Source organism: Kogia breviceps, chromosome 5 (assembly GCF_026419965.1).
Source record: "Kogia breviceps isolate mKogBre1 chromosome 5, mKogBre1 haplotype 1, whole genome shotgun sequence".
NCBI classification, from domain to species: domain Eukaryota; kingdom Metazoa; phylum Chordata; class Mammalia; order Artiodactyla; family Physeteridae; genus Kogia; species Kogia breviceps.
In genome coordinates, this window is record NC_081314.1 from 38,241,570 (window position 1) to 38,248,762 (window position 7,193).

General features: G+C 36.0%; 1 non-coding gene across 1 annotated transcript; it reads right to left on the reverse strand.

Moving 5' to 3' along the window:
* Nucleotides 1–2,219: 2,219 nt before the first annotated feature.
* On the reverse strand, nt 2,220–2,351 carry LOC131757884 (small nucleolar RNA SNORA11). The gene has a single exon (XR_009336034.1). It is a non-coding gene; the product is annotated as a small nucleolar RNA SNORA11 (small nucleolar RNA).
* Between the last annotated feature and the right edge of the window lie 4,842 nt (nt 2,352–7,193).

Consider the following 7,193-nt stretch of genomic DNA (forward strand, 5'->3'; position numbering starts at 1 on the left):
TTGGAATCTCTCAAGTCAGAATTGAATTATTGTCCTTGGAGGAAAAGTAATGAAACTTCGTAAGGAAAAATCTTGGGTGAAGTTCTTCTTCGTAATGATAGAGAGTAACTTGCAAAGTTGAATTATTCTTTCACAGATTTAAAAAAAAATTCAGCTCTATCCAGTAGCTACTCTTATATGTACAAATCAAACTCTATGATGAACATACAGCTTGTGATGAAGAAAGTGACTCTGAATTTAGACATTTTACAACATAGAATGAAGATACTGCGTTAGTTTTTTTAAAAAATTAATCATCAACTTTTTTTTTTTTTCACTGAAAAAGGCCTTTGAGAGTATTCCCTTAAGGAAATAAGGAGACTCACAAGGGATCCAGAAACGTTTTTGTCCATTTTATGACCTAAGTGGCTTGAACTTTCACCAAGGAGGTATATAGTAAAATTTCTACCAGAAGTAGCCTGAACATATACCACCAAACTCTATAAAATCAATTTAATTTTATCTAAATTGACAATCAAGATACCAGTCAATGATACAGGTAGGAAAAACAATTTAGACAAGGGACCTGTTTGGGTTGGTAGCAGGGTCTTGAGAGTACAGATGGAAGTATTTCAAGAATAGTAGTAAAACTCTAATATTAAAAGTGACACATAGCATTAACATTGGTAGATTTGGATTTTTCCCTGCATACAGAAATGATTTAATTCACAATATATTCTATGAAATTGACACATAACTCTTTTCACTCTTTTCAAAGAACTTGTTCAGAAATTGAGAATATCTGTAATGAATGAAAATATCTGTGATGAATGCACTTATGCCACATAGTATAGGTATCTAAAGAAGGAACAATAAAATTTACTGATGACAACTTCAGCCTTCTCTAAATTATTCATTAAAAAAAATTCAAAGTCAAGAAGATTAAAAAAGAGAAAAACAATGAAAGAAATTAAATGGAATTTTTGTTTGACAGTCATTGGAGACCAGTGATTGGAAGCACTTGGTGCAGTGTGTCCTACAGAGGACTTTTACAATTTTTTTAATTTATTGGTCATTTTTAAAGCTCTTCACCCTTTCAATGCTGCTTAAGGAAACACAAATGTCAAACTGCTGTTGAAGTACTTTCGTAACTGGAGGAAGAAGTTATGAAAAGAAAGTTGCATTTTTTATTTTGAGGTTAATTTGTGCTTTTTTAAGCCAGTATAACTTAACTACAGTGGTCTGCAAACTTTTTGATCTCTAAAATATGTTTTACATCACAGTCCAACAAACACACACATATATAATATGTATACATATTTTAAATGAAACGAAAGTTTTGCCAAAAACTTCTGCCCTGAGTGTTAATTTTTTTTTTGAGATTTTTTTTTTTTTTACGCAGTTTTAGGTTTACAACAAAATTGACAAGAAGGTACAGAAATTCTCTATATACCCCCTCCCCTCACATGCTTAGCCATTATCAACAGAGTGGTACCTTTTTAAAAAAATTTTTAAACCAAGGATGAACTGCATTGACACATAATCACCGAAGTTCGCAGTTCACCTTAGGGCTCACTTTAGTGAAGTGAATCCTGTTGCACATTCTATGGGTTTGGACAAAAGTAGGATGACATACATCCATCACTATGTCATTCAAAGTATTTTCATTGTTCATAAAAACTCTGTCCTCTGTGTATTCATCTCCCCTCTCCCCCCAAACTCTTGGCAGCCACTGATCTTTTTGTTGTCTCCATAATTTTGCCTTTTCCAGATTGGCATATACAATTTCTTTTTCTTTTTCTTTTCCTTGAAAAGAGAGGTTTGACTACCAAATGTAAATTAGATAGCTAGTGGGAAGCTGCCACATAGCGCAGGGAGATCACCTCTGTGCTTTGTGACCACCTAGAGGGGTGGGATAGGGAGGGTGGGAGAGAGGGTGATGCAAGAGGGAAGAGATATGGGAACATATGTATATGTATAACTGATTCACTTTGTTGTAAAGGAAAAACTAACACACTATTGTAAAACAGTTATACTCCAATAAAGATGTTTAAGAAAAAAAAAAGAAAAGAAAAGAGGTTTGAAGCCTTTATGTCTATAAGACCACCCATGGCCCACCCACACATGGACCGGACAGGCTCTAGGTGGCAAACTCCCCCACTAAATACTGTAGTTTTCCTTCCAATATTGAGCCCTGTCCCACTGGTCCTGCCCAGCAGCCACGTGGAGGTTCAGGGGACACGTGTTGGGTATCTGTTCATAGGGAGGCCACACGTTTTGTGCCCCTTATCACAATGAACCCAGATTCCTGTTGGACGTGTTGTAAACAGAACAGCCATATTTCTTCAGGCCCCCTGCTCTGAGCACACCCCAGAGAGCTGCATTTTTAATGGATTATATTAAATCTTATTTCAAATTTTAGGAAAGAATCCTCTCATCGTTCATCTAGGGTCTGATTTTTTTTTTTTTTTTTTTTTCCTGGCAATGGAAGGTGATTCTGGAGGAAAATACAGTTTAGGAGCAGAGTGTGAGGAATCTCTGATTTACTAGTGTACTGGGTGTTGGTTAACATTTCCTACTTAGCATTTCTTAATTCAGGAAACAAATGCCCCTCAGAGGACTCAAAAGTTTAGCAAAGAGACTCTTTACAGTTTGGTGGGCAGGGTTAAGGAAAACGAAAAAGAGATGGGGAGGATCAAGATCCTAGCAAGAGCTGGAAGCCTGTACTTCCAGGTGATGCAGGAAGCTGTCAGTGAACACAAGAGCTGTGAAGTGGTTCCACCAGAAAGGAGCTGCTGTGCCAGGAGATGAGACCTGCTTTCCCCGCTCCGCGACTGCTGGCTCCTGCTCAGATTGATGAGGGGTCCGGAGGCAGTGCTGGGAGATTGGGGGGCAAGAGGGAGAGAGAAGCCACAGTGATTCCCTCTGCCTCCTTTGAGGCTGCAGTTCCCCTTGGCCCCCCTGGTCCCAGCTGCTGCCTGGTGATATGCCCCTCCCCCACTCAGCAGTGGGGGTGGGTTCTTTCTGACGCTGGTGTCTGAGTTACTCACTGTATCATCTTGCTCTTCAGCTCTTCCGTCACTTTTGAAACCAATCCACCACTTTCATTTTCTCCATTTGAAAAGCTACAAATCGCTTATCTTCCCCTGTTTGATCCTGATACATACTTTACATTTTTAATTGCTATTTTGAGCCATGTCTTATTTTTCCTTATATTGTCTGTAGTCTATATCTTCTTATCTATAGTCTATATCTTATCATCTATTTGGTTATTACTGGTGTAGAGGAATGAGTTTTTAACTTAATTTTTAAATGTTTTATACAATTTGTAAATGTTACTTTCCCTTTACAGTTATTACAAAATGTTGGCTATGTTCCTCATGTTGTACAACATCATTATAGCCTATCTTACACCCAATAGTTTGTACCTCCCCCTCACCCCCCTTTGTTGCCCCTTCCCCCTGGTAACACTAGCTTGTTCTCTATATCTGTGAATCTGCTCCTTTTTTGTTATATTCACTAGTTTGTGGAATTTTTTTAGATTCCACATACAAGTAATATCATACAGTATTTGTCTTTCTCTGTCTCTTATTTCACTTAGCATAATGCCCTCTAAGTCCATCCATGTTGCTGCAAATGACATTATTTTGTTCTTTTTTATGGCTGAGTAGTATTCCACTGTATACATGTACCACATCTTCTTTATCCATTCCTCTGTTGATGGACAGTTAGGTTGTTTCCATGTCTTGGCTGCTGTAAATAGTGCTGCTGTGAACACTGGGGATGCTTGTATCTTTTTCAGTTAGTGGTTTTGTTTCTTTCAGATATATACCCAGGAGTGGAAATGCTGGGTCCTATGGGAGTTCTAGTTTTAGTTTTCTGAGACACCTCCATACTGTTGTCCACAGTGGCTGCACCAGTTTACATTCCCACCAACAGTGCACAAAGGTTAGAGGAATAACTGTATATCTACCAATCTGGCTGTACTCTGTCATTAATTTAAAGGTTTATTGATTCTTCTCTGTGTTCAATGGAAATAATCATGTCTGGGAAATAATGGTTACCCCTCTTATTTCTTTTGCTTTGCATATACCATTGGATAAGACTTTAAGTCCTATGCTTGATGGTTGTGGTGACAGCATTCTTTTCCTGATTACAGTCTTTAATGGAATGTGTCTATGGTTTTTCCATTTTTGTATATTGTTTGTTACTGTTTTCTAGATATACAGATATTTACAAATTTAGGAAGCTTCACTCTATTTCTGGGTGTTTTAATAAAAAAATAATGATAAACATTTACCATTACTTTTTCAGCATTTATTGAAGTAATCATACCGTTTTCCTTCTTTAATTCCTTACTATGGTATATTGCACTGATAGATTTCCTGATATCAAAACTTTTTTGCATTACTGGGATAAACCCTACTTATTCATGCTTTTTTAAAAAACAATATTATTGATTATATTAGCTAGAAGGTTTTATTCTATCATCTATTTAATTAACTTTGGATCCATGTTCATAAGTGAATGGGATATTTAATTATCTTGTCAGCATGCTACCTTATTAAGGTTTTCAAAATAACAGCTTTTGATTTTATTAATCTTCATGATTATTTGCATGTGTTTTTTATTTCTTTAATTGTTTTACTTGTTTTTATTATTGCCTTCCTTCTAGTTTCATTGGATTTTCTTTATTGCTCTTTTCCCAACTTCCTTCATTGCTAATTTAAAAAAATATTTTCTGTTTTCTGCTGTATTCATTTAACAGCTATAAATTTCTTACTGCATATCACTTTAGCCCTGACCTAAAATTTTTGATAAAATGTTTACATAGTTTTCCACCTCTTAGTGATTTTAGACTTCCCTTATGATTTTTTTCCTTTGGTGGAGAGGCTAGTTAGTATCAAGTTATTTAGTTTCTATACATATGCAGCTTTTAAATTGATTGTTTTGTTATTGTTCTCCAATTTTTTCCTAATGTTCAGATAATATAATAGATTTGATATTAATTTTTTTAATTTAATTTTTTTCTAGCTTTAATGAGGTATTATTGACAAATAAAAATTGTATATACTTAGCTGTACAATGTGATTTTTAAAGGTGTACAACATGATTTAATATATGTATATACTGTGAAATGATTACTACAATCAAGTTAATTAACACATCCATGAACTCACATAGTTACCATTTTATTTTGTTGTTGTTGAAGTATAATTAAACTAAAACACTATGTTAGTTTCAGGTGTAAAATACAGTGATTCAGTATTTCTATACATTACAAAATGATCACCATGATATCCCTGGTTACCATCTGTCACCAAAGTTATTACAATGCTATTGACTATATTCCCCATGCTATATGTTTTGTTCCTGTGACTCATTTATTTTGTAACTGGGAGTGTGTACCTCTTAATCTCTCTCACCTATTTCACTCATCCCCTCCATGTCCTGATATTAATTTTTAAAAATTTGTTGAGGTATTCATTGTGTTACTCTACATAATTAATTTTTGTGGGTGTTCTCTATTACAAGAAATCTGTTTCTCTCTTTCTTGGGTGTCAACTTTCATATAGATCTATACATTAGTTTTGATAGCTATTTTTCCCCTATTTTTGCTACATTTAATTTATTTGGCTCTGAGAGAAACATGTTGAAATCTTCAATTCCAATTCCAATTGTTGATGTATCTATTTTTCACTTTCTTTCTCTCAGTTGTTCCTCTACATTTTTTTAGTCTGTATTCTTAGGTGCATACGTTCATGCTTTTCCTTTTTCTAGCATATATTTTTGCTCTTTATCTTTTATGCCTTGATCTTTATTTTGTCTGATATTAACATTGCTACTCAGGCTTTCATTTGATTTGCTTTCTACTTTATTAATCTTGATGTCATAAAGGTACTCTCCTATATTGGTTCTAAAAGTTGTGAAATTTTGCCTTTTATGTATAAATCATTAATCCATCTGGAATTGATTTTTATACATGTTGTGAGATAGGGATCTAACTTCACATTTTCTCCACAGAGTCAACCATCTATTTTTTTCCCACTGATCTGAAATGTTAGCTCTGTTAAATAACAAGTTTCCACATACATGTTGTACTGGTTCTGGGATCCTTATGCAGTTCTATTTGTCTATCTTTGCACCAAATACATTGGTCTTACTTATTAGTTTTATACCGAGTCTTAATATCATGTACAGCAGGTCCTCCTAAGAGTTTTTTTTCCTCCTGAGTGTTCTTTGTGAGTACGTTGGTCCTTTGTTCTGCCATATAAGTTTTGGACAAATCTTGTTGAGCTACAGAAAATCTTGTTGTTTCTTTTCTGGAATGCCTCAAACTAGCATCTTGACAATATCACATCTTCTACTCATGACCATGACTGTTTTCCTTATGTGTTGTGGTACTCATTAATGTTATTTGCTAAATTTTCATAATTCTCTGCATACCAGGGATCACTTAGGGCACTGAGCTGAAGTCTGTTCTTGCCATCACTGCCTAATTCATTGTAGGGCTAAAGTGATAAACACACGATGAGATGACTCCCTCTATATAGTACGCCTTAGTCACCTTGAGCTGCCAAAACAAAATGTCATAGACTGTGTGGCTTAAACAACAAAAACTTATTTTCTTACAGTTTTGGGGAGGCTACAAGTCCCTGATGGAGGGGCCAGCTGATTGGATTTCTGGTTAAAGCTCTCTTCCTGGCTTGTACACAGCTGCCTTCTCACTGTGTCCTCACATGGTGGGGAGGGAGAGAAGGGGAGGGAGTGAGGGATGGAAAGGTAAGGGAAGAGAGAGAAAGCTCTCCAGTGTCTCTTCTTATAAGTCCACTAATCCTTTTGGATCACAGCTTCACTCTTATGACCTCATTTCAACTGAATTACCTCCATAAAAGCCCTGTCTACAAAATTAATCACAGTGGAGGCTGGGGCTTCAACATATGAATTTGGGGGAACACAATTCAGTCCACAGCATACCAGGCTCTCCTTCCTGCACTATTTGTTTCTTAGGACTAGAGGTAAAAGGCACCACTGCCAGCCCAGCTACAACCCTCCCCCAGCTGAACACCTTCCTAGTCCCCATCCTACATTGTTCTGGCAGCTAAAGTTTCAGTATGTTGTAAAAAATCAAAAGTTATTCCTTTGGAAACCCTGAAAGGCCAAATCATGTAGGACAGTGTTGCTCATTTTTCTTATTGTACCAGGTCCAGCTG